Source organism: Lissotriton vulgaris, chromosome 2_1, assembly GCF_964263255.1.
Source record: "Lissotriton vulgaris chromosome 2_1, aLisVul1.2, whole genome shotgun sequence".
Taxonomy (NCBI): domain Eukaryota; kingdom Metazoa; phylum Chordata; class Amphibia; order Caudata; family Salamandridae; genus Lissotriton; species Lissotriton vulgaris.
The window spans coordinates 1523636868-1523663666 of record NC_141687.1 but is presented as its reverse complement, the minus strand read 5'-3'; positions in this window follow the sequence as shown (position 1 = coordinate 1523663666).

Below are 26799 nucleotides of genomic sequence, written 5' to 3'. Positions count from 1 at the left end.
AGTCCATCCAATTTTAATCAATTGCTAAAGAAATCCTTGAAAAATGTAGATTTGCCTGTAAAATCAACATTAGTGTAGTATATTGATGATCTCCTTGTGGCTGCAAAAACACGAGACAACTGTGTGACAGATACCATTACTCTTTTGAATCATTTGGCAGATGAGGGACATAAAGTGTCTCCTGCAAAATTACAGTTTTGCAAACAAGAAGTAAAATATCTTGGTCACAGAATCGCAAAGGGAATTAGACAAGTGACAATTGAAAGAATAAAAATGATCCAAGCAATGCAACCTCCAAAAACACAGAGACAGGTCAGAATGTTTCTAGGAATGGTAGGTTATTGTCGTCAATGGATTAGTGGATTTTTAGTAATTGCAAAACAATTGCAGAGATTAACAAAAGCAGACATAAAAGACCCGATTATTCTAACAGAAACTGAGTTAGAGGATTTTGAGCAGTTAAAAAGAAGTTTGTGTGAAGCTCGAGCATTGGAAATGCCAGACTATGAAAAAGAATTTGAGCTGTATTGCAGTGAAAGGGAAGGATGTGCATTATCAGTTTTGATTCAAAGGCATGGGAGACGAAAGCCAATAGCATACTTCTCAGCTGTTCTTGATCCTGTTGCAAAAGCATTACCAGGTTGCTTAACACCTTGGCTGCTAGGGGGTTTTCCCCTCCTGCGCTGGATATGCATGATCCCCATTGTTCATGACAAGGTCAACTCGTCAAACGCACAGCGCAGGTAACACCCATGACGAGCTGACCTTGTCATGAGCATGGAAGGGGTTAAAAGCCGTACCTGCAACAAGTGTGAGTTTGCAGCAATGGGGTTTCCTGTAAAGGTATATGTGCCTCATTCAGTCGAGATTCTCCTCACAAGAAGCAAAACACAGCATTTGATAAGCAAAAGATTGACAAAATATGAAAAAAATATTCTGGGATCAGATAATGTTTCAATTGCAAGATGTGTGAATTTAAATCCTTCCACATTATTACCTGATGGTACTGTAACAGAGATCAGAAATGAAAATGACATTGATCATGAGTGTTTGGATGTTTTAGAATATTGCACCAAGCCTAGGCAGGATATTAAGGATGTTCCGTTAATTGAATCGGATTTTGTTTATTTTGTTGATGGGTCATGATTAAGAACAGAGGAGGGTATTCTGAGTGCAGCATATTCAGTCTGTACAGTTGCAGACGTAGTTGAAGCTTCATGTCTCAAAGGAATTCCTTCAGCTCAAGTAGCAGAATTGATTGCTTCGATTAGAGCATGTGAAAGAGCAAAAGGATTAAAAATTACCATAGTGACTGATAGTCAGTATGGTTATCGCGTAGTCCATGACTATAGCCAACTCTGGTCTTAAAGAGGTTATTTAACTTCTGCGGGAACACCTATCAGAAATGCAAAGTTGATCAAAAGGCTGATTGATGGTATTCAGTTACCAGAGAAGATTGCTGTGGTAAAATGAACAGCTCACAAAAAGGGAGACAATTACATGACAAAAGGAAATGCATATGCTGATGAAATAGCAAAATTCTGTGCAAAGAATAATATGTCCATTAATCGGGAAAAAGACAATGAACATGTTTTGAACTCACTTATGCTAACATCTGCAGTTGAGACATGGCAAGGAGTAAAATATTTACAAGATGAGGCAGATGATGAGGAAAAAGACACATGGTTAAAAGCAGGTTGTAGACAGCCAGCAGAAGATGAGATTTGGGTGTACACAGATGACAGGCCAGTAATGCCAAACTGCATGATTGCTGACATGGCACAAATGTATCATGGTCCAGGACATTTAGGAAGAGATTCAATGATCAGGTTGTTTAGGCAGACATGGTACAATCCAAAGTTTAGAATAATTGCAGAATCTTTTTGTCAGAGATGCTTGATCTGTCAACAGATCAATCCGAACAGAAAAACAGTTGTAAGCTTGGGAACCATAGGACGGGAGGGTGGTCCTTTTACCAGGTTATAAATGGATTTCATTGATATGCCACCTCATAACAGATTGAGATATGTCTTGGTGATAATCTGTCTGTTTTCAAGATGGATGAAGCATTCCCAACTCGTCACAATGATTCAGTTACTGTGGCTAAGTTGCTTTTAAGAGAAATCATACCTAGGTACGGATTTCCAGTGACGGTCGAGACTGATCGTGGCACACATTTTGAAAACAGACTGTTACAAATGATTTGTGAAGCACTTGGTATAAAACAAAAGCTACACTGTGCTTACAGACCAGAAGCATCAGGCGTTGTTGAGCAAGTCAATGGTACAATAAAAAACAGGCTGGCAAAAATGTGTTTAGCTACAGGAATGAAATGGACGGTTGCACTTCCACTTGTTTTGAAGTCTCTGAGAAGTACTCCTGATAGAAAAACAGGTTTAAGCCCACATTAAATACTCATGGGCAGAGTCATGAGACAAGCATTTGTTCCAGTTGGTAAAATTCTAAGTATAAATGATGGTGCATTTATGGACTATTGCAAGAACCTATCTGACGTGGTGACTTCTGTGTTCCATCAGGTGGGAACTGAAGTACTTACAAAAGAAAAAGAACAAGCTCATGATCCGTTGCCAGGAGACTGGGTGAGGACAAAAGTTCATCGAAGAAGGAATTGTCTGGTACCCAGGTTGCAGAAGACAAGACAGGTGATACTAGTCACAACAAATGCAATTAAGTGTAGGGGACTGAAAAGATGGATTCATGCTAGTAATACCATATGAGTCCCTCCACCTGAAAATCCTGACGAGGAGGGTGACACAACAACTGATTCAGATTCTGGAGAAGAGCCTGAAAGAAATCCAGATGCTGAAGACCGACAAGAAGGTCGAGATCTGGAAGATTCAAATGCAAATTAAGCATAAAATGAAAAAGATCTAGAGATTGTGATACTAGACTCTGAAAATGATAAAGATCTGCTAGAAAAAGAAGCAGAAAAAGAATCTAGTCAAGAAGTGAATCAAGATCAGGAGAGTATTGAAAAGCAGATTGGAAGCTTTGGAAGAAGGAACGAAAATTCTGAAACTGGTGGATTGGAAATAATTGAAAAAGAAGAAGAAGAAGACGAATTACCAAGTACCAGCTATAAGGATGATGTTCCTAACAGAGTGAAGCTGCCGAGTAAAGAAGTACCTGAATCTAGAGCTGATATCACAGAAAGCAAAACAGACGAAAGTGATGATGAATCCAAAGTGAAAAGATCGAGAGAAAGAGCTTGGAGAGTTGAATGCAATCTAACTGAGCCAAAGAAGAAATTCTCAAGAAAAGGAGATAATTGGCCAAATGAAAATGAGAGTTTGAAATTCAAATTAGTGAACAAATCAAAAGAACCGGTTAATGAAATCTCAAGTCAGAAAAGTGATTCGGATAAGAAAAATCAAACAGGAAAGAAAATTGAAGTGATTAGCAGTAGAGCAAAGAGGGTGTTAAAGCCTAATCAAAAATATAAGTCACCTGAGTGGACCTATATTATAATCTCACCAGTAGTGGAAGTGAATAGTAGTAGCCAAGAAGATATAGATGACACAAGTGATAATGATTGATTTTGTTTTCAGTTGAAAAATTGTAGGTGACACAAGGTCGAAGAAATTGTGTTAGGTGACACAAGGTTGAAGAAATTGTGTTAGCTGGAAAAACACATTGCTGTAAGACGTAAGGTCGAAGAAAAGCTGTTAAAGGATTCTTTGTTTAAAAAAAAAAAGGGGGGTGTATATTTAGTGATTTGTTAAATTTTTAATTTTTTTTTAAAGGCTTTTGTTTCAAAGTAAATGATGCCTAATACTAACAACAATTCGAGATGTTCTATTTTAAGGAGATGTTGCAAAATGTCTTCTATTTGTGTGATCTTAACAATTTTGGTTTGGTTAATTTTAGCTGTTATTTTTCCTTTTGGAATTAATAAAGAAATGTACAAATCTAATATGACTAGTAAAGTTGTGGCTAAACAGGATATTCATGATGTAGTAAGACTAATAAAGTCATTGAGCAAAAACCAGAGATCCATCAAGATAGATCTGTTGGTGATTTTTCTAGCAATACCTTTTCTAGACTTTTATCTGAATATGTTAAGGTGATGGATGTGAAAGATTGTTACATTTGTGTGAAACTACCTGCTTCTGTTTCAGAAGGGGTTACTTATAACATGCTTCCTCTTACTTATGGCATCACTTGTAGTGTAATAGCTAGTTTGTTTTATCAGACAGGTCGATTAGAGTATTACTACTCTAATTATGATGAGATTTTTGCAAATTTAAAGATTGACAATAGTCTAAATAAATTAAAACATGCTAAACAGATGAGGGAATTTTTTATAGTGACTAATGAACTCACATACGAATATGCTTTTAGAAATATTTTAACATGCAAGTTGAGAACGGAAGAGGAATCTCTCTTAAACATGGTTGAAGAGAGAAGGGAAATTTATAAACGAAACAAGATGCTGAAATAAACCAAATCCAAGGATGAAAAGCTTAATGGTAGAAATGAAAATGCTGCTATTCATATAGATAAACCTGTTAGTGGAAAACTTTGTATAAGAAGAGAAAATACTCAATTTGATAACTATTTTGTGGGTGCTGATCAATGTGAAGATACTTATCGTATCTTAGGAGGTTGGGGATTTAAAGGAGGCAAAGATCCAATTTTTCCTGGAATTTATTTTGTTTGTGGGAACAAAGCTTACTTCAATCTCCCGGACCACTGGAACGGGACTGGCTACGTTGGCTTAGTTTTTCCAAAGATTTTTCATATAGATAGAAGTACAGAAGGTTCATTTGAAATTGGCAAACACCTGAATAGGTTCAGGAGGGAAAGTTTTTCAGAAATAATGGGAGACATATTTGGTGCAATAATACCTATGGTGGGAATAACTCTGAATGCAAATAAGATCAGAAAAGTGTCTACAATTGTTGATAGATTGTCAACAGACACTGCAAGTTGTTTTCAATTAGTTGACACATAACTTGTTGCCATGAGAAGCATGGTAATGCAGAACCGTCTTGCATTAGACATTCTCCTTGCAAAAGAGGGAGGAGTTTGTGGGATATTGCATGTCCAACACTGCTGCACATATATTCCTGATAAGAGTCAGAATATAGAGATGTATATAAAAACATTACTGAGCTTCATAGTGAAATTGTGCCTTTAGAAGATGAATGTTTTTCAGAACGTTTGTGCAAAAGATTTGCAGCAATCAGAAACTGTTTTCAAGAGATTGGTAGTTCAATCATTGGGAAAATACTTTATACTGTAATAGTTATAGGCATAGTGACACTTTTGTTAAAAATTAGTTGCATGATACACAAGAGAAAGAAATATGTAAGGGAAAAGAAAAGAATTTATAAGCTCAGAAAAGAACAAGAAAAGGAAATAGAATTAGAAGAGTTTCGTAGAGCTCAATATGAGAGTTGCAGACAAACTGCTGAATCAAAAGTTTAGAAAAACGAATACAGTGAATGTTCAAAACACGATTCAAAGAATTAAAATTTTTGCTAAAATTTTGGGTGTTGTTTGGTGATTATGAAATCACCAGATGAGGGAGTTGATGGAGCGAGATGATGAATAAAATGTTGTTCAAACTCGCAAAGTTAATCTTCCATAACCAATGTAACTGTATTAATAAGCATGAGTTGAAATCATTAGCCAACTTAGTTTTAAAAATGCATTAATTCAAGAAAACATGTGGGACTAATTTATAAGCTCTATGTTACAATCGCAAGTGTGTGAAAAATAATAAACTAACCTTGTCTATTGTCTTCGTCAGCATTAAATGCGGCTGTTTAATTAATGGAATGTGCTTATTTGTGTGCTTATGTTATGTTATGTCTTTTCTGTGGCACAAGTTTGTGAAGAATCCTTGTGGCCTAAAAGAAAAAGGTAGATATAAATGCTGCTTTTTGTGCTCAGCTAGGTAACATAGTCTAATGGGTTTCAATAATTAGCAAAAGGGGGTGGATAACAGAATGGTCTCAATTCTCTAATTAATTAATGTTTTGTGTTTGTTTAAATACTAGTTTTCGAGAGAGGCCTTAGGCCTGCAAAAGATGGCGTTTTCGAATCTTGTTCAGAAAGGAGCCTTGCACAGAAGTGGAAACTTTTACCACGTTGACAATTTTGACAGAAAAATACAGTTTAATTAGTTGTGCTAAACATGCTCCTGGAGAGAAGGATTCAAGGATAGGAAGCGGCAAGATTGCCAAGGCAAGGAAGTCATGAACTGTAGCTCGAGTGAAACGATACATTTTCAAGGAAGCAAAATGACACGAAGGCAAAGGACAATAGGGCTAAAGAAGAGCCCGTTCTTGGTTTGAAATCGGTGATGACACAATATGGTCCCACATATGCAGCCAATGGGAACTCTGATGGCAAAGAAAAATGAACACTTTTGGGAAGATTAGCTAGTCAGAAAGGTATAAAACCTGGCCCATGGGGAGGAGGGAATCTCTCCTTGTTCTGATTCCTGACAGGTGTGACGTGCTTTTGGACTCTTTAGCGCACGTAAGGACAGCAGTCTTTAGAAATTATTCTTTTTAGGTGAAGTGAGTTTTAGACAGAGAGTTAGTATATAGGGAATGGAAACATATATTTTGCTTTAATTCATGCTAATTGATTTGCCTTTGAAGTGTCAGTCTAATAAATCTTTTCCTTAATAAAATGTTGCCTTCATTTAGCTAATAAATAAAGATTTTAATTAAAATGCTCTTTCTATGAATAATAATGTTAATAAAAATTAGATTTGAAATGACAAGCTGGTCTTGTTTATTCATGGTCTAGTTATCATCAGTTGATCCATTTGCCTTAAGTGACTTAATTAAATGAAATATGTTTAAATCTATGGTAAGAAATTATAAACTGCAGTTGTATATCTATTTGTAAATAGTTTGTTAATAGATCTGATTAATTAGGTCACATGATTCAGTCGCTCAAAATTTGTCTCGTTAGTTTATGGGCCTTAGTAAGTAATTCATGATTAATGGTGAGTATTGTGGAGACAAGTAGCATTGGTGAGACAGTTTTTCATTAGGAGCGCTGGATCATAGTACTGTGTTATCATTGCCACTACCTATGAAATACAGTTGTTGCCTCCTCCTTCTCTTTCCAATTCTGCTTTCCCACTGGCACTGGTCCTTAATACTGGACTCTTCCTCCTGGTCCTGAATTTTGGTGAGAACAACAGGATATTCAAAGCATAAAAGAAAAGGGCACGAATGGTACCCACTGCAAGAACATACTTGTATATTCAGTTACATGGAGCTCCGCAATTTATTAACTCAGGTAAGTTTCAGCATGGCAGGGTTCACTAATAATCGCCCATGGGAAACAAAAGGTAAGCAGGGATAAGTGCTTCATTTCCCATTTTAGCTCCAGTAGGAAAATGTGTCGAAAGACTGAGCAACAACTGCTGAAGATTTTTACACCAATCCCGTCATAAACATAGAACTTTACTCAGAAAGTTTTCTCTTTCCTCAATAGTATTTTATTGTTTCTTAATAATAGGTCTTAATAACAGTTTGAAATCCAGCTTAATCCCTCTGTTTCGCTTCCCCCCTCTATCTCCCTACGGTGGACATAGCTGGCATTGGAACTGCTTACAATGATTACGGATATCATACACACAAGTCAAATAACAATGTGACTGTTAGATTGAGTCTGAGGATCAACAGTAGGTCACTTTCAATAAATGTAGGGATGTCCGTGGGCAGTTTAATAACAGGCCTCCACCGGACAAATAGTGGGTGCCACATGACTTCATATTTAGTGCCCATATTATTCATATACCAAAATAGCTTTTCCATTTCTAATAGGGTTCACAGCTTTAGTATCAAGTCCTGTATTGTTGGTATGTCCTCTGTTTACTATGGCCAGTTGGCTGTTTAGCTGCAAACGCCATGTTAATGATTATCCTCCAGTCTGTTATAGAAAGGTCTCTATATTTTAAGGGACTGGTTCCTCAGCGCAACTGTTGTTGGGATCAGCTCAAATCGGTCATCCCACCACCGCTTTAATATGACTCAAAACCTCTTTCTTTAACAATGTTAAGCATGCACATAACCATAGCCTGCTCTTTCGGATTTTTTGAGGAACTGGGATTTTTTGTGATAAGTGCATTTATAAAAAGATACTAGGCAGGGTTTAAAGGTGAACAATTTTGTACTTAGTCATTGAAACTCACTGATCAATCATTTTTTAGTTGTTTTACACAATCTGATGGGCTGGAATCATTCAGGGCCACAATCAGGGATTTGAAAGTGTGCTCCAATGGTAGAAACAGTACAATGAGGTGGGGGTGTCCAACATTGACCCAGGTTTACATGCCCATCTGAGTTCTCTGGGACACAATAAGAGATATGGAGAGAACCACAATGACTTCTAAAGCTGATTGAAGCAAAGGCTGCCCAACACAGGGTCTAGTTTACCTAAACACCCCAGTTGCCCATCAGAACACTCGAGACCACAACCAAAGATTTGGGAGAGGGCCCAAACAGTAACAGAGGCAAACTGAGGGGGAGGGTGTCAAATGCAGACTGAGGTTTATGCACATACCCTGTTCATCCATGCTAGCGCTGTTGGCCACAGTCAGTGATCTAAAGGGGTAAAAAGTAACAGAAGCAGAGTCAGGTGGAGGGTGCTCAATGCAGGCCAAGGTTTACACACACATTTCACACACCTGTGCCAGCACTTGGTGCCACAGCAAGAAATTTGGGGAATGGCCCCAACAACAGCAAAACCTGCATTAGGCATTGGGTGCCAAATATAGAACCAGGCTTATGCACATCCCTATTGGTTCATACCAGCATCCAAGGCCACAACCAGGGTGTTGGGGCAGAGCTCCTATGTCATATAAAGTAGAGTGACACATGGGTATTCAGCACATGTTAAAGTGTAGGCCCACTTATCCATGTTACCACTCACAACTAACGCCAAGGTTTTGGAGTGCACCCTAAAGGGAGCAAAAGTACTCAAAAATGAAGTGAGTGATTGCACCAATCGCAGAGATTTTATCACAAGGAAGAGTGAAATGGACAAGTGAGAATAGCACGTGTCCAACACATGTTCAAGAGCACAAACATTTGCTCTCAGTCAGATACACACATAGGGCTACCGTCTGGAAAATTATCACTCTGAAGAAAAGAATGGCATTGTTAGCCATTGATTGTCCTACAAAGATTCAATAACACAAACATCACCACACAGGTACACACTCACGAGCAACCACAAAGAGCTGAGAACTTCAAAGGCAAGTAAGGGGTAGTGAGGCAACGGGTGGCCAACACAGATTCAAGATCACAATCACCAGCACTCACTGAGATACTTAGTCAGAGCAAAATGATAACATTGTGTTAACATGTTATCTTTTTTCCAGCTAGCAGTATCAGTTACATTTTGGTAGAAGCTTACTAACAAAAGAAAGGTACATTTATTATCAGTCTCATAATAAATAGATGATTTAGAAAACCATGTATCACAAGTGACAATATTTTCATGTTGATTCTTATTTTGGATCCAAATTGATATACAAAAATGATTGAAAAAACTGTTAAAATTGAGTAATGCTTCTGGCTCAAATTTGTTCAACCACTGAAATTTGCCAAGTATTGTATGTGGCGCAAACCATAACTTTTCCTTTTCCTTTGCATTGCAAATGTCATACTATACAACATCAATGATGACATCATAAGTGACAATATTGATTACATCCTTTTTGACATCACTATTGGCATGGCTGCTTGAACCATAACTTACGCCACCATCTTAAGATGTCTATGTCATCAACCATGACATCATTGATGACATTATAAGTGAAGTCATTGATAGCGTCAATTTTGGGGGGCCTTTTTTTTTACTTAATGTGGCTGCTGGTGGAACAATTAAAGAACTTCCAACAAACAGTTGCAACATTCGAGCTGTATTGTTCAAGAGAAAAGTTTATTTTTATTTGGTAAACTTGTATAATAATGATTTTTTTTCTACCCCCAATAAGAATTTTATTGAGCTGTTTGATTTATCTCAAATTTAGATTACCAGCTAGACCCGGGTAATAATATGGGGATTGTCCTGGGAGGTGATTTTAATGCAAAACTTAGAGACAGCCACCTGGGAGTAGAGCGACCCTAATCTATCTCCTCCAACGCGTAGGGGTGCTGAGCTGTCAGTATTCCCAAGGTCCCATAATTTAGTTAATGTTATGGATCAGACGGGTACATCAAACATGGCTGTCAACCACCATCTGACATTTAGAGGTAGGGGCCATAGATCAACTATAGATTTGGTTTTTATTTCCATTTTACTTGTGGATTATTTAGCCTTAGCAGAGGTAATTGCCACTACTCAGGGGGACCAAAACCCCATTAAAATAGCACTGAGTATGGCAGAATAACCAATGTTTTTGTCTGATTGTGGGGCAAGAGACTTAACGTTATCAACAGACAACTTAAGTTTAGTATGGAGGGGCATTAACTGTGAGAATTTGTTTAAACTAATAACTAATGAGAACTTGCCCCTTATTAATTTCTGTCTGTCACCTGAATCCCCGCACCCAGATATAATTCAGAATTTTTCTGAACTTTGCTTGGCCATTAAAACCCATCTGTCAAAGCCTGCATCATTGGATAGATAGGGGCCTAGATGGTTTGATAACAAATGTTCATTGGCCAACAGGAACCTGCGTAAGGCACTGCAGGCCGTACCCAGGTGCGCATCGGATGTGAAACTAGCTAGGAAGGAATACAACAGGGCTGTTAATAAGCGGAAGGAAGTACTCCTTAGGGACCAATGGGAAATCCTATCTCAAGCTGCAACTGACAAAAACAGTAAAATTATTTTGGTCCGCTGTAAGGGACTTTCGGACTGCGGGTCAGTCATTAACACCTATTAGTTGTACTATATCCTGCGAATCCTGGGAATCAAATGTTTCTAATATGCCTTACCTTCATCGGACACTGATTAGTTTGAATATGGCCCGCCTGTTAGTATATATATACCACTCCCTGAAGTAGAAGAAGCTATTCATCAAAGTGCCGGGAATAATGCTCCTGGCACTGATGGGCTGCCAATAGATTTTATTACATGGAAGCCGGATTTCTGGGCACCGCTCTTTTTAAGTGTTTTTAATAATCTTACACATACCTCGCCACCTGCCACTTGGGCAAAAAGCATCATTGTTCCGATATTCAAGAAGGGGGACCAGTCGCAGCCCAGTAATTATAGGCCTATACCATTGATCGATAATACCCTTAAAATACTGGGCAGAGTATTGTATAATAAGATACTGGAATGGACTGAGGAATGTAGCATCCTGGAGCCTTGTCAGTTAGGCTTCCGATGCAAGGTTGGAACCATTGAGAAATGCCTTAATCTCAGCCTTGTATTAGGGAAATATAATATAGCCAAGAAGTCCCCACTTTACTTGCCCTTTATGGATTTGTCCTCAGCTTTTGACCTTGTCAATAGGTCAAAGCTGTGGACAATCCTTCTGGCCTATGGCCTGGATGAGCCCTTGGTCCACTTCCTGGCACATATTCATAAAGATCTTCAGGCACAAGTGAGGATTAGTAGAGGTGGGGAGGTATCAGGATCTGTCAAGGTTGGAAGGGGGGTCAGGCCGGGTTGTGTCTTGGCCCCCTTCCTCTTTATTATTGATATTACCGACCTGAACAAAATTCTAACATCTATGTCCCAGGATGTGCCAATGATCAACGGGAAACCTCTTCCTGTGCTGCTATACGCAGATGATGCAGTTTTAATATGCCGCACCCCAAATTCCGATGGATTTGGGCCCAGATCTTCGGACTGGGGTGAATGTGTGACATTGATCCACATTCTGCCCATCACCTGTTTTGTTTGCAAATTCCGCCCTAAGTGCGCTGGGGATGCTCAGACGTGGGTCCCAGGCACTCCACACCACTGGAGTCAAGCTAGCCGGGCTGATAAGAGGTGTTACCTCGAAACCGGTCCGGTCCTCGGATGCTTGATTCCGTTCTGGGAAGGACATGGCTTTTGTAGTTCGGACTGGACTGTTCCCATGGGGCACAGGGTCAGAGCTGATTTGCATATCGCCATTGTCTAACCAAGGGTGGTGTGGAGTGCAAAAAAACGATGGATTTGGGCCCAAATCTTCGGACTGGGGTGAATGTGTGACATTGATCCACATTCTGTCCATCACCTGTTTTGTTTGCAAATTCCGCCCTAAGTGCGCTGGGGATGCTCAGACGTGGGTCCCAGGCACTCCACACCACTGGAGTCAAGCTAGCCGGGCTGATGAGAGGTGTTACCTCAAAACCGGTCCGGTCCTCGGATGCTTGATTCCGTTCTGGGAAGGACATGGCTTTTGTAGTTCGGACTGGACTGTTCCCATGGGGCACAGGGTCAGAGCTGATTTGCATATCGCCATTGTCTAACCCAGGGTGCTGTGGAGTGCAAAAAAACGATGGATTTTGGCCCAGATCTTCGGACTGGGGTGAATGTGTGACATTGATCCACATTCTGTCCATCACCTGTTTTGTTTGCAAATTCCGCCCTAAGTGCGCTGGGGATGCTCAGACGTGGGTCCCAGGCACTCCACACCACTGGAGTCAAGCTAGCTGGGCTGATGAGAGGTGTTACCTCGAAACCGGTCCGGTCCTCGGATGCTTGATTCCGTTCTGGGAAGGACATGGATTTTGTAGTTCGGACTGGACTGTTCCCATGGGGCACAGGGTCAGAGCTGATTTGCATATCGCCATTGTCTAACCCAGGGTGGTGTGGAGTGCAAAAAAACAATGGATTTGGGCCCAGATGTTAGGACTGGGGTGAATGTGTGACATTGATCCACATTCTGTCCATCACCTGTTTTGTTTGCAAATTCCGCCCTAAGTGCGCTGGGGATGCTCGGACGTGGGTCCCAGGCACTCCACACCACTGGAGTCAAGCTAGCCGGGCTGATGAGAGGTGTTACCTCGAAACCGGTCCGGTCCTCGGATGCTTGATTCCGTTCTGGGAAGGACATGGCTTTTGTAGTTCGGACTGGACTGTTCCCATGGGGCACAGGGTCAGAGCTGATTTGCATATCGCCATTGTCTAACCCAGGGTGGTGTGGAGTGCAAAAAAACGATGGATTTGGGCCCAGATCTTCGGACTGGGGTGAATGTGTGACATTGATCCACATTCTGTCCATCACCTGTTTTGTTTGCAAATTGCACCCCAAATTCCTTGCGTGTCCTGATACAGTGCTTTGTTGAATATATGGACAGCCTGGACTTGAGTTAACTTTAATAAATCATTCTTTTTTTTTTATTTCAAGTCGTTTTTATTGAAATAGAAAAACAAAAGGAAAAACAGTACAATAATTCTTCCAGTACACAAAATGTTCGATTCATCTATTGATAAGCACAGACCCCTCTTTGCTTCTGCCCTGAGTGGTCGCTCCCCTGCCTCTCCACCTGAAGCGGTATCGTTTATCTGAGCTGCATTGCGTGATTGTACCCTGTTTAGAACTGCTAAAATATTTGCATTGACCTCGCCTGCTTGCCGGTATCTTTAAGTGCGCTGCATTGTCTGGTATCTTTAAGTGCGCTGCATCGTCTGTTTGTGCCATATTTCGACCTGTGCATTTTTTAGAATAGCTAATTAAGTTTATTAACTGCACCTCGCACCATTGTTGTTTAGACATAGACTTTACACGCGCGATACCCCCCGGCGCCCTGCTCGACTCCCCCCTCCATTTTGGATCTGTTGTTGTTGTGCTCCGTGTTGACCTGAGCCCGCCCCGCCTCCCAGCTGAGCCGCCCTCCCACTAACTATTTACAGCGCTCCCTATCCCAGAAGCGCTGTGACCCCTCTTTGCTTCTGCCCTGAGTGGTCGCTCCCCTGCCTCTCCACCTGAAGCGGTATCGTTTATCTGAGCTGCATTGCGTGATTGTACCCTGTTTAGAACTGCTAAAATATTTGCATTGACCTCGCCTGCTTGCCGGTATCTTTAAGTGCGCTGCATTGTCTGGTATCTTTAAGTGCGCTGCATCGTCTGTTTGTGCCATATTTCGACCTGTGCATTTTTTAGAACAGCTAATTAAGTTTATTAACTGCACCTCGCACCATTGTTGTTTAGACATAGACTTTACTGCGCGATACCCCCCGGCGCCCTGCTCGACTCCCCCCTCCATTTTGGATCTGTTGTTGTTGTGCTCCGTGTTGACCTGAGCCCGCCCCGCCTCCCAGCTGAGCCGCCCTCGCCCCTCCCCCTTCCCACCATCCATATATGACAGCAGCCCAAGCGGGCAGCGTCCACGCGCAGCGACCGCGCCCAATCCGCGCCGAAGGTGCGCCAAAGGTAAGCCCGTCTCAGCGCCAGACCCCCTGGCCCCGTCCCTCCCAGCCCTCCCGCATTACCTACGATGCCGCCACCCTCCTAGCCCTTAACCCCGGTCGCGCCCTCAACTGCGTCCAAGCCGCCCCTGGACAAACCCATGGACCTTTCTCCTGCTTCTCCTGCAAATTCAGCGGCACCGACAACATCTCCGCTACGACCACACCACTGACTCCCGACCCCAACCACCTACAATGCATCCTTCTCAACACCCGATCAGTCCACAGGCACGCCATTGACCTATGGAATCTACTAGACACCATTTCTCCAGACATCGCCTTCCTAACGGAAACATGGATGAATGCTTCCTCCGCACCAGACATCACCATTGCCATCCCTGAAGACTATAAGATTACTCGCAAAGACCGTACCAGCCACACAGGAGGAGGAATCGCTATCGTCCATAAGAAATCAATCCGCATCTCAACCAGCTCTGACGCCTAACTCCGAACACCTTCACTTCCAGATCCACATCGACCCCAAAACAACACTCAGAGGCACCCTCCTCTACAGACCACCAGGACCCCGCGCAAAATTCAGTGAAGACATCACGGACTTCATCACCCCACACGCGCTCCCCTCCAAAGACTACATCCTTCTGGGAGACCTCAACTTTCACCTTGAAAAGATCAACGACCGCAACACCGCCACCCTCTTAGACAACCTCGCCAACCTCGGACTTAAACAACTAGTCACTTCCCCCACCCACATCGCAGGTCACACACTCGACCCCATCTTCACATCCAGCAATCATGTCTCCTTCAGCCACACTACGGATCTCCTCTGGACTGACCACAGCTGCGTTCACTTCACCTACAACAAACCAAAACCCACCATCCACCTCCAACCTACCCTGCAAAGAAACTGGAACAAAATCACCACGGACCAGATCTCCGCATCGCTCCTTCTAAACACCCCAGCCCTCTCTTCTAACGCTAATGAAGCCGCCACCAACCTCACCCTATGGTTATCCAACACCGCCGACACCTTAGCACCACTGAAAAAACGTCAAAGCAAACCTGGCAGCAAGAAGGCCTCATGGTTCAACGATGATCTTAAGAAGTCCAAGAAACTCTGCCGCTCCTTTGAAAAGGCCTGGAAAAAAGACCCAACCACTAGCACCAAGGACGCCTTCAAAAACGCCACCCGCACTCACCACCAACTAATCCGAAAAGCCAAGAAAACAGCATTCAAGGATCGACTTGACAACAACGCCCACAACAGCAAGGAACTTTTCAACATCGTCAAGGAATTTTCCAATCCCTCGGCCAACTCCAACGACATCACCCCCTCTCAAGCCCTCTGCGACTCCCTAGCCTCATTTTTCCACAACAAGATTGCAGACATCCACAACAGCTTTGACAACCAACCCGGAAACCAACCCACCCTACCATTTGCTGAACATTCTCCCCCCGTGAACACCCTTAACGACTGGAACCCAATCTCCACTGAGGACACCATCCGCCTGATGAATTCCATCCACTCAGGATCCCCCACAGACCCATGTCCTCACCACATCTTCAACAAAGCAGACTCCGTCATAGCACCGCACCTCCGAGACGTCATCAACTGCTCCTTCAACTCCGCCACCTTCCCGGAAGACTGGAAACACGCTGAACTCACCGCCCTTCTGAAAAACCCCACAGCGGACCCCACCGAACTCAAAAATTACCGCCCCATCTCGCTTCTTCCATTCCCGGCCAAAGTCATCGAGAAAGCTGTCAACAACCAGCTCGCCGCCTTCCTCGAAGCCAACAAATCCCTCGACCCCTCACAATCTGGCTTCCGAGCAAAACACAGCACTGAGACCGCCCTCATCGCAGCAACAGACGACATTCGAACTCTACTGGACAATGGAGACACAGTCGCCCTCATCCTCCTTGACCTCTCTGCAGCATTCGACACAGTCTGCCACAGCACCCTTTTACAACGCCTCAATAACATCGGAATCCAAGGAAAAGCACTTGAATGAATCACCTCGTTCCTCACCGGAAGAACCCAGAGAGTCCGCCTCCCACCATTCAAGTCCGAGGCCACCGAAGTCATCTGTGGCGTACCACAAGGATCCTCACTCAGCCCCACCCTCTTCAACGTATACATGAGCCCCCTCGCGGACATCGCCCGCCAACACAACCTCAACATCATCTCCTACGCGGATGACACTCAACTAATCCTTTCTCTCACCAATGACCCCAGCACCGCCAAAACCAACCTACACGAAGGAATGAAAGAAGTTGCCGAATGGATGAAACAAAGCTGTCCGAAACTGAACTCAGACAAAACAGAAGTCCTTATCTTAGGTACATCCCCCTCTGCATGGGACGACTCCTGGTGGCCGGAAGCCCTCGGAAAAGCACCCATCCCGACAGACCACGCACGGAACCTAGGCGTCATCCTGGATTCTTCACTCACAATGAACAGACAAGTCAGCGCCGTATCCTCTTCCTGCTTCAACATTCTTCGCATGCTCAGAAAAACATTTCGCTGGATCCCCTCCGAAACAAGGAAAACAGTCACCCACGCTCTGGTCACGAGCCGACTGGACTACGGAAACACCCTCTACGCAGGCACTACCGCTAAACTCCAGAAGAAACTCCAACGAATCCAAAACGCCTCAGCCAGGATCATATTAGACATCCCACGCAACGAACACATCTCTGGTCACCTTAAAGACCTCCACTGGCTACCCGTCAATAAGAGGATCACTTTCCGACTGCTTACCCAGGCACACAAATCACTCTACGACATCGGACCAGAATGCCTCAACTCACGACTGTCCTTCTACACCCCCTCCCGCCAACTACGTTCTTCCAGCCAAGCCCTCGCCACTGTACCTCGCATCAACAAGACCACCATGGGAGGCAGATCCTTCTCATACCTGGCTGCTAAAACATGGAACTCACTCCCCGCTTACCTTCGCCTTACCCAGAACCACCTAGCATTCAGAAAGCAACTTAAAACGTGGATATTTGACAAGTAATCCTCCTCCCCTTCCTAAGCGCCTTGAAACCCTCTGGGTATGTAGTGCGCTATATAAATTCTCTGACTTGACTTGACTACATAAAATGAAATTAATATAAAATAACTCAGCTCTTGCTTGCATTATCATAAGACACATACAGACATAACTCTCAGTGGTGGAATAGGCTCTAATGGATGACAACAAGTGTACTTACAGGTGGCATAGGCCGTTGTAACAGGATCGCCTGTATTGCATCAAGGCGGCTCATAATGAAATGAGGATGCATCTAGCGATTTCCACAGCCTCCTATTGGATGGTTTCCATGAAGCTGCTTGTAACGCTGGATTATTAGCACCTCTCAGAAATGATAACCACTCCTGCCAAATTTTAAAGTTTACCTCTTTTGCGCTTTTCCATTTGCATAGAACTACTTTGCACGCAAGTGTCAGCATTAAGTCCAAAAGCAGGCGGTCTTGGTCATTTGATACCTGTGGGTCAAGCGCCCCTAGAAGTACATATACAAAGTCCTGTACAGGTCGTATCTTGAATACGTGTTGAATGCAGTCAAATATTTTCCCCCAGTATACAGGTAAAGAGGGACCATTGAAAAGCATGTGCGCAATGTCGCCTGACTGGCAGTTCCAGCAGGTAGGCGAATCCCTTAATTTACACTTGAAGAGCTTATCTGGAGTCCAAAATGCCCTGTTTATTAGCATGTACTTTGTTTGAAATAGAATAGGTGAAACTTTATGGGTAAGGGCCGTCTTATGAATCATCTCCCAGTCAAATTCTATGTCTGTTAAATTCGGCTCAGCTTCCCATTTCAATTTGACCTTTCTGTGAGTCTTCCTGGGCAAGGGCAGTAAAAGTTTATACACCTTAGAGACGAAGTGACCTGCATGTACAAGACGTGGAAGATGAGCTACTAACCATGGTGTGTATGGAGAGAAGTTATGTGCCGTTAATATCGCTTTGATTTTCAAGAAGTCATAATGATCCATCGGTGTGAGACCATGCCTCTGTTGCAGAGTCGAGAATGGGAGTGGATTTTTCTCATCGTATAAGTCCCTTGCCATGTTGATGCCCTTCTCGGACCATGAGTTCCAGAAGAGTCTACCACCATTAATCTTTAGATATGGGTTTCTCCAGAGTGACATAAAAAAAGGACTTGGCGAATGTTAGCTTAGTTTTATGTGTCTGATCTAGTCTAAGCAGAGCCCGTCTAGTGTTCAGCAGTATGTATTTAGAGCGTGGTAAATGAGATAGGTCCATAGTGAGGAGGGTTTCAAGTGGGGCATGGTTCACTAGTGATTCCTCAATATTGATCCAAATGGGTGTGTAGTGTGGTGATCTAATTACCATTGGGCTCCCTGTTTGCAGAGAAAGGCTGTTTGATAATTGCTGAACGAAGGGAGACCCAGGCCTCCTTTGTCTTTGGCCAATTGCAATTTCTTTAGTGATACCCTGGCTTTCTTCCCACGTCACAGGAAACTACCAAACAGCTGGTCTATCTTGGTGATAAAGTTGTTCGAGAATGTCATAGGAAGCATGCTAGCCAGGTAGTTAACCAACGGAGTAGACATCATTTTAAGCGTCTCCGCCCTACCCCACCAAGAGAGAAATTTTGGAGACCAGCTTTCAAGCAGTGTGGATATCTTCTTTAGACTCAGTTCTTCGTTTATTTTCAGGGTGGAGATCAAATCTTTGTCAAAGTCTAACCCCAGGTATTTAAAACACTTAGGCTGCCAAGTAAGGCCGGAGTCCCCAATGATTCCCTTATCACCAATATTGTTCAGAAGTTTAACCTCCGTCTTGTCTTTATTGAGTTTGTACCCAGAGACCTTGGAAAAGTCTTCAATGTCAGACAAGAGCGCAGGTATTGCCTCATCGGCTTTCTCTGACAAAACAAGCACATCGTCTGCATATGCCGTTAATTTAACCGTGCAGTCCCCAAAAGGGATGCCTACAATGTTGGGGTTGTTTCTTATATGGTATAAGAACGGCTCGATCGCTAGTAAGAACAATGATGGAGACAGGGGGCATCCCTGTCTCGTGCCCTGCTTTAGACAAAAGGAGGAAGAAAAGGATCCGCCGGCTCTCACTCTCGCTGACGGACAGCAGCATAGGGACATCACTAGTCTAGTAAATGTTTCCCCTAAGTTAAACTTATGGAGGACTGCTCTAAGGAAGGACCAATCAACTTTTTCAGCGTCCAGTGTTATTGCTGCCGTGGGTGTACCTAACAATTTCGCCTTTTCTAAAACATGAGCCAGATTTCTTGTATTATCACTGGACAACCTATTTTTAAGGAAGCCTGCTTGAGATGGGTGGACTAACTGGGGGAGAACCTTCTGGAGGCGGGCGGACAATATCATAGCCAGGATCTTGCAGTCTATATTGATCAGTGAGATAGGTCTATAGTTTTTCGGGAGCGACGGGTCTTTCCCCTCTTTAGGAAGCACTGCAATTATTGCTTCTGCCATTGTGCCTCTAACCTCACCTGTGTCATTAATTTCTTGGAATAGATGTTGAAGGGGCTCTATCAGGAGGGAGGGGAAAGTTTTGTAAAATTTCGCCGTGAAGCCGTCCGGGCCTGGCGCTTTCCCTGATTTCAGACTTTTAATTGCATTCCCTATTTCTAGAGCACTAATCGGGCCATTAAGACTAGTTTGGTCCTCAGCAGAAAGTCGTGGAAGATCACATTCATCTAGGTAACATTTAATCTTATCTTCCTCCACCGTTTTATTCTTAGCATAAAGGTCTTCATAGAATGCCCTAAACACCTCTGTTATCTTGTCTGGGTCCGAATGTGAGGAGCCTACGGTATCTTTATTGACACTGATCGAATTCTTTTGGATTTTAAACTTCAAGTATGAGGCTAGGCTTTTACCAGCTTTATTAGAGTCGCAGATCCTGAACCTCCTTCTGTTATCAAGCCAAACTCCCGCTCTTTCGCTGACTATTTTATTGTATTCGTATTTTTTATTCGCCAGGGCATGAAGTGACATATCATCTCTGTCTTTCAAATGTTTACTTTCTAGGTTTACAATTTCACTCTCTAGGGACTCCAGCTTTGTGTTATAATATTTGTTCATTGCTGATCTGATTTCAATACAGACCCCCTTATGTTGCTTTTCAAGGCCTCCCATCTAATGAGATCAGATGTATCCCCTTCTTTGTTGACCTGCAGATAAGAGGAAATCTCCTCTTGTATTGTGGTCCGATGTTGTTCATTACTTGGGATTTCGTTATTTAGACGCCAAGACGTCTGACAAGAAGAGGGTTTGACATTGGCAATGGATAAGGAGATGCAAGAATGATCATTTCTCGGGGTTCTATGGTAGTGGACTCAATTCTAGGGACGCCGTTCTGTGATATGAGGATATAGTCGATTCGGGAGTACGAGTCATGTGGTGCGGAGTAAAAAGTGTAATCCCTCCCTGTAAGATTTTGAAGCCTCCACGCATCCATTAAGTGAAAACGTTGAGATAAATTGATAAAGGCTTTATGTGATTTATTTGATTTGAAGGGACAGTGGGAGTCTCCATCTAGCGTTGCATCCAAGGGGAGATGGAAGTCTTCAGCCAGTATGTGGACAGCATTATCTGGGATGTTTCCAATATGCTTGTTAAGAGCCTCCCAAAAATTAAGATCGCTAGTGTTAGGAGCATAAATGTTTGTGACGTAAAACTCTGTGTTGTCCTTACTCAACTTGGCCGTGACCCATCTCCCATCATCACTCGCCTCAGAGGACAGAAGCTCAATCTTGGATTTCCTCGCCAAAAGAATCAAGACACCATTCTTTTTGTGCACAGCTTCTGCACCCACAACCTCATTATAAAACTTGTTCCTCATATGGTAGAACTGTTTAGATTCAAGTTTCGTCTCTTGCAGTAAGACAATATCACCTCTCAATCTCCGTATGTAGTCTAAGATCTTTTGTCTCTTAACAGGTTGGTTCATTCCTTTAACATTAAGAGATAATATCTTCAATTTATCTACGTTACATGCCCCTAACGGAGTACTAATAATTCTATGTGACATCAATGGAATGTACCATCATATTAGAGTCATATATCACACAAGGCATTAGCAGTAGTATGACAGAGAGACAAAATTCCACGGGATCAATAACGCCCATATACGTGATCGTATGATAGCAGAGCCCACGACCTCCCCCACTACCAAGCATTAAGACAGTAATCAATATGCAAGCACAAAGAAACAAAATCAAAAAACATAGAACATACATCCCAACCCAGAAACCCCACAACCCCCCACCCTCCCCACCCCACCTGTACGTAGTAGGCATGGTGACTGGAGAGAGATTGCAGTGAATCCTCCCTATGCGTATACATGTTTGAACAAGTTTGGAACAAATCAATTTCCACATCGTACCTGCGGATTGCCGCTAACTAGGGTAACCTGGGTGAACAGCGGTCTAGGGACCACAACTAAGGACATCTTGAGAAGAAGCATGTACATCATAGTTCCTGTTGATCTTAAGGCAACTGAATAAAACAACAGCAATATCAACAGACATAGTCCCTCGGAACACATATGGTAATCGTACCAACTTGCGGACAGATATCCAGTACCAGATGAACATTATACTAACATGCAATGATAGAGCATTCTCCTTAATCAATGGAACAAAATCAATTGCAAACCTTACAGTCGTTATTATACCAGCAGGCATTGTAGGACTTTCTCCTTATCTATTGAAACAATATCAATTGCAACCATCGCAAAAGCCTTTAAAGCGTAATATAACATAGGAAAAGTTTAGAGGCTCGGAGCCCCTCCCTGTAGAAGAAAAAGGGGTACATATAGGAATTGCATTGAAAACGTGGATGAGGACCATTCACTTGTAACCTGAGGCCGAAGGCTGGCCTGCTGAGTCCTCAGTGTTGCTCGTTTCCATATCCAGGTCCTCAGGTCCATCTAACATACGCTTCAGTTTCAATGGATCTGAAAAGATGTGTGGAGAGCCTTGGATAATCACACGATATTTTGCTGGGCCCATGAAGCCATACTGGCAACCTCTCTTCTTCAACATTGGTCGTAGTGCCAAGAACGTTTTCCTAACATCAACTGTCTCCTTGCTAAAATCCTGTGATATGTAGATTTTAGATGACTTCCACAGGATATGGTTGTTTTTCCGCATAAAGCTGAGAATTTGCTTTACATGTTGGTAGCGTAATGGTTTACACACAATGGCTCTAGGGCCTTTTTGATTCTTACTTATCCTGCCCGGCACTCTATGCGCTCTGTCAAATTCCAACGGATGGACAAAGGTCATGTTAGTAGCTTGGGTGAACCATGATTCTAGGAAAGCCACAGAGCTCCCCTGTTGATCCTCCGAACCTTCCGGAATACCAAAAATTCGTAGGTTCCCCCTTCTGTTCCTGTCCTCCAACTCCGCGAGTTTCGGTGTCGTTTGGTCTGCTGCTATGCACAGACGTTTAATGGCTTCACATGACTTGACTTCCCTATCTTCGAGTTTGCTAATCCTCGATTCTGCTTCCAGCAGTTTCGCATTGGTGTCCCGGTTGTCCTGCCTGATCGCCGCTACTTCCTCCTTGGTTGCCTTTGCCCGATCCCTTACTTCATCCAATCTGCTGAGTATCAGGTCAATCGGGTCTGGGCTGTTTTTCCCCCCTTTGCTGGGCGAATTCGGATTCGACTGGTCGGATTTAAGCCTCTTCAGGCTTTTCACAAGCTCTTTATTATCCGCCATGGCTAATTAGGTGTAGATTCCTTTAGTCGAGGCGGGTATTCTCTCTTAACTCCCAGCCGCCCTTTAAGGAATGTTTACATTCACTGATCACTCTGATACCATCAGCTATCTCAGTACATGTAGATGAGAGTTACCATATGATTCGCACATTAGCCGCAATGATGATCTCTCCTGTGGTTGTCGAGCGCCGTAAGGAGGTGCACACACTCAATCAATGCATTACGCTTGTGCCGCCATTTTGAGAGCCACCATTTGCGTTAAGCTTTACACTCTTGGAGACACTCTAACAGCCCCATCCTTGTACTCACTGAAAATTGCGACATGCAAAACTTGATTTGTCAATCAAAAACTTCATGATGCAGCTCAGGGCTCATTCATAGGTTTGCTGGTCTCCACTCGACAGTGCAATAACCATTTCACCAGTGAAGCAAACCCTGCCTCCATGAGACGTCATACACACTGCAATATATTTTTGGGCCGTATTGTTCTATTAAAGCATTGCTATATTGCAGCAATCATGTACTTCAGTGATCATGCAAGTGTTCACCGCTACTGATCTGTAGGGTAAGCCGACCTTGTTCTTCTCCTCAAATCCGGTATCGGTAGAAAAAAGAAAAAAAAGCGCAGAGAACAAAGGCTGACCTCACTACGTTAAAACGCCCTATTTTATGCCATAGTGGTTCACAACTGCCACTGCGCTCGCTGGTTGCATTTCAATGTCCAACAACAAAGTCTAACCTCCGTGTGCAGCATAGGGAGTCCTCGCTCAAGGAATAGCTCGAGCCGCCATTTTGCCTACGCGAGTAACGCAAGTGTTCTTTCACGGGTCTAATGTCGCCCGGTGGTGGTTGAGTCTACTCACGGTTTTAGAAACCAGTTCATCCAGCGCTACCTCCAGTAATCGTGTTCGACTCCCGTCAGGGTCCTATGACTCAGCCGCCGATACTTTGGGCAGCCATGCGGTCTCCTCTTCCGCCTCACTCGCTGCAGCCTTCGGGGCGGGCCGCCCGAATTAGCTGAAAAGCCACTTCTCAGCCACGGAAAACCATGGGCATACTTCCTAGATGCTCCCCTCACATTCCGGTAATCGATTCTGCCACCTTTGACGATGTAGGGGCGGTGAGGTGCGTTCCGCCTTTAGATTTCGGTCTCCGCACGGGTAGAGAGATTCACCGAGCCGCCATCTCTCTCGGCGTCCAAACCACACCCCTTAATAAATCATTCTTAATGTCCTGTGGTCCCAGGAAACACCAGCTCAGTTTTATCAGTGTAGGCAATCAAAAACTAACAAGCACATGTAAATTTCCCTATATTGGGGTGGTCTTTGCTGCGAACGGCTCCTGGACTTCCACGCCCAAAGAACTCAGGTGTAATCCTAGCGCTTTAAAAATTTTTTAAATCACAATGTGTCCCTGTGGCTACTTACGGACCAGAGATTTGGGGCACTGCAAACAGCTCCTGCATTCAGCGGGAAGAGAATAGATTTTGCAGAAGATTGCTGGGAATCCCAATCTCCACCCCACAATACATTTGCTACAGGGAGTTGAATTTAAACTATATAACAGATTTTATTCGTGCTTGTCCAGCCCTCTTTTGGCTATCGGTTTGGAAGAATGAGGCAGCCCCTCTAACTAAAGATATTATTAAAGAAGTGCGACAAAGGGATGGATATCCCCTGGCTCTCTGGAGTTTACCAGAGCCTACGCAGTGTCAATAGGGGCAGTATCTTTACAAACCCTAGTGAGACTGAAACCATGGACAAGAAAGAATTAAGAAGTGCCCTTTACTCGCTATATACCCAAGATAGACTAGTGCTAGAATCAAAGAAATCACTAGTTTTTAATTACATGTCCAATGAGCGTTGTTGTCTCCCCTTACCAGAATATTTATTGTTACCGATGAGTAACTGGGATATAAGCCTCTTATTCTGTCTCAGAGCAGGGACAATTAAATTTGCACTATGTTTTCCTTTTGGCTATAACCCGCAACTCGCCTCTCTACCGTGTCCATGCGACGGGATAGGTGGCCAATCTATTATTCACTTTTTGTTTTTCTACAAATACTATGTAAAGTACAGTAAGGGGTTCCTCAGCCATTTTTTAAGAAGAGCAGGCCGGTTAGCTTGGATTCTGCCTACTCAAATATGTTGTCTTTAAGCAATGAAGAGCTTATTTTTCGCACTAGCACTTTTTTAAGGGTTGCTTCTCGGGCACGTAAGTCAATGCTAGCATCCTGAGCCCCATAAGCACTGAAAGACATATTTTATAATTGCTGCTAATGGTTTTTATTGTCTTTTTCCTCCCTTATTAAAATGAATGGGATAATGTAATTGCTGTTAATGGATTTAATGTTTTAGCCTTGATTGTATTATATTGTGTTTTATAAATTGTTATTTATTTGCTTATACTGTCACTTTTCTCCTGCTACTAATATTGCTATTGTACTTTTATGGATATGGATATATATCCGAATACAGTTATAAAACTGAACTGATAGAGTCACTCTAATCTTCAATAGTAATTATTAACCATATCTGTCCTTCAACTAGCTTTGAATGTATTTTTGCCCATAATGATGCTGATGTTATGCCAAAAATAATTCACTGGGAACACCATCCGTCTCACGACCAGCACCGACAACACCCTGACCAGCGCCGAACACCTGCATTTCCAGATCCACACCAACCCGAACACCACCCTCAGAGGCACCCTGATCTACCGACCCCCGGGACCACGCACGCAATTCAGCGAGGACATCGCCGACTTCGTCAGCCCGCACGCCCTCCCCTCCGCTGACTACATCCTCCTGGGGGACCTCAACTTCCATCTGGAGAACAACAACGACCGCAACACCAGCACCCTGCTCGACAACCTCGCCAACCTGGGACTCAAGCAACTGGTGTCCACCCCCACCCACCTCGCCGGACACACACTCGACGCCGTCTTCTCATCCAGCACAGACATCGACTTCAGCCACGCCACAGAGCTTCAATGGACGGACCACAGCTGCGTCCACTTCACCTTCAAGAGAACGACGACCCACCAACACCAGCAACAGACCGCCCGCAGAAGCTGGAACAAGATCACAGCAGACCAGCTCGCCACCTCCCTGAGCCAACACCCTCCTGCCAGCTCAGCGAACCCCAGCCAGGCCGCCGACAACCTCACGAAGTGGATCAGCAACTGCACGGACGAACTCGCCCCGCTGAGGACCCCGCCCAGCAGACCCGGCAGCAAGAAGACCCCATGGTTCACCGACGAACTCAAAAGCTCCAAGAAGAACTGCCGAGCCCTCGAGAAAGTCTGGAAAAGGGAACCGACACCGGACAACAGAACCTCCTACAAACTTGCCACCCGGAAACACCACCAGCTGATCCGCGCCGCCAAGAAAACTGCATTCAAGGACCGGTTGGACAACAACGCACACAACTGCAAGGAACTCTTCAACATCGTGAAAGAGCTTTCCAACCCCAGCGCAGGAAACAACGACATCACCCCATCGCAAGACCTCTGCAACTCCCTCGCCTCATACTTCCACAACAAGATCACGGACATACACAGCAGTTTCAACAACCAACCAACGCACACCACGACCGACCAGCCACCCCCCCCCACCACCACCCTCCACGCCTGGACCCCGATCAGCACCGAAGACACCATCCGCACGATGAACTCCATCCACTCCGGATCACCGACCGACCCCTGCCCTCACCACGTCTTCAACAAGGCCGACGCTGTCATCGCA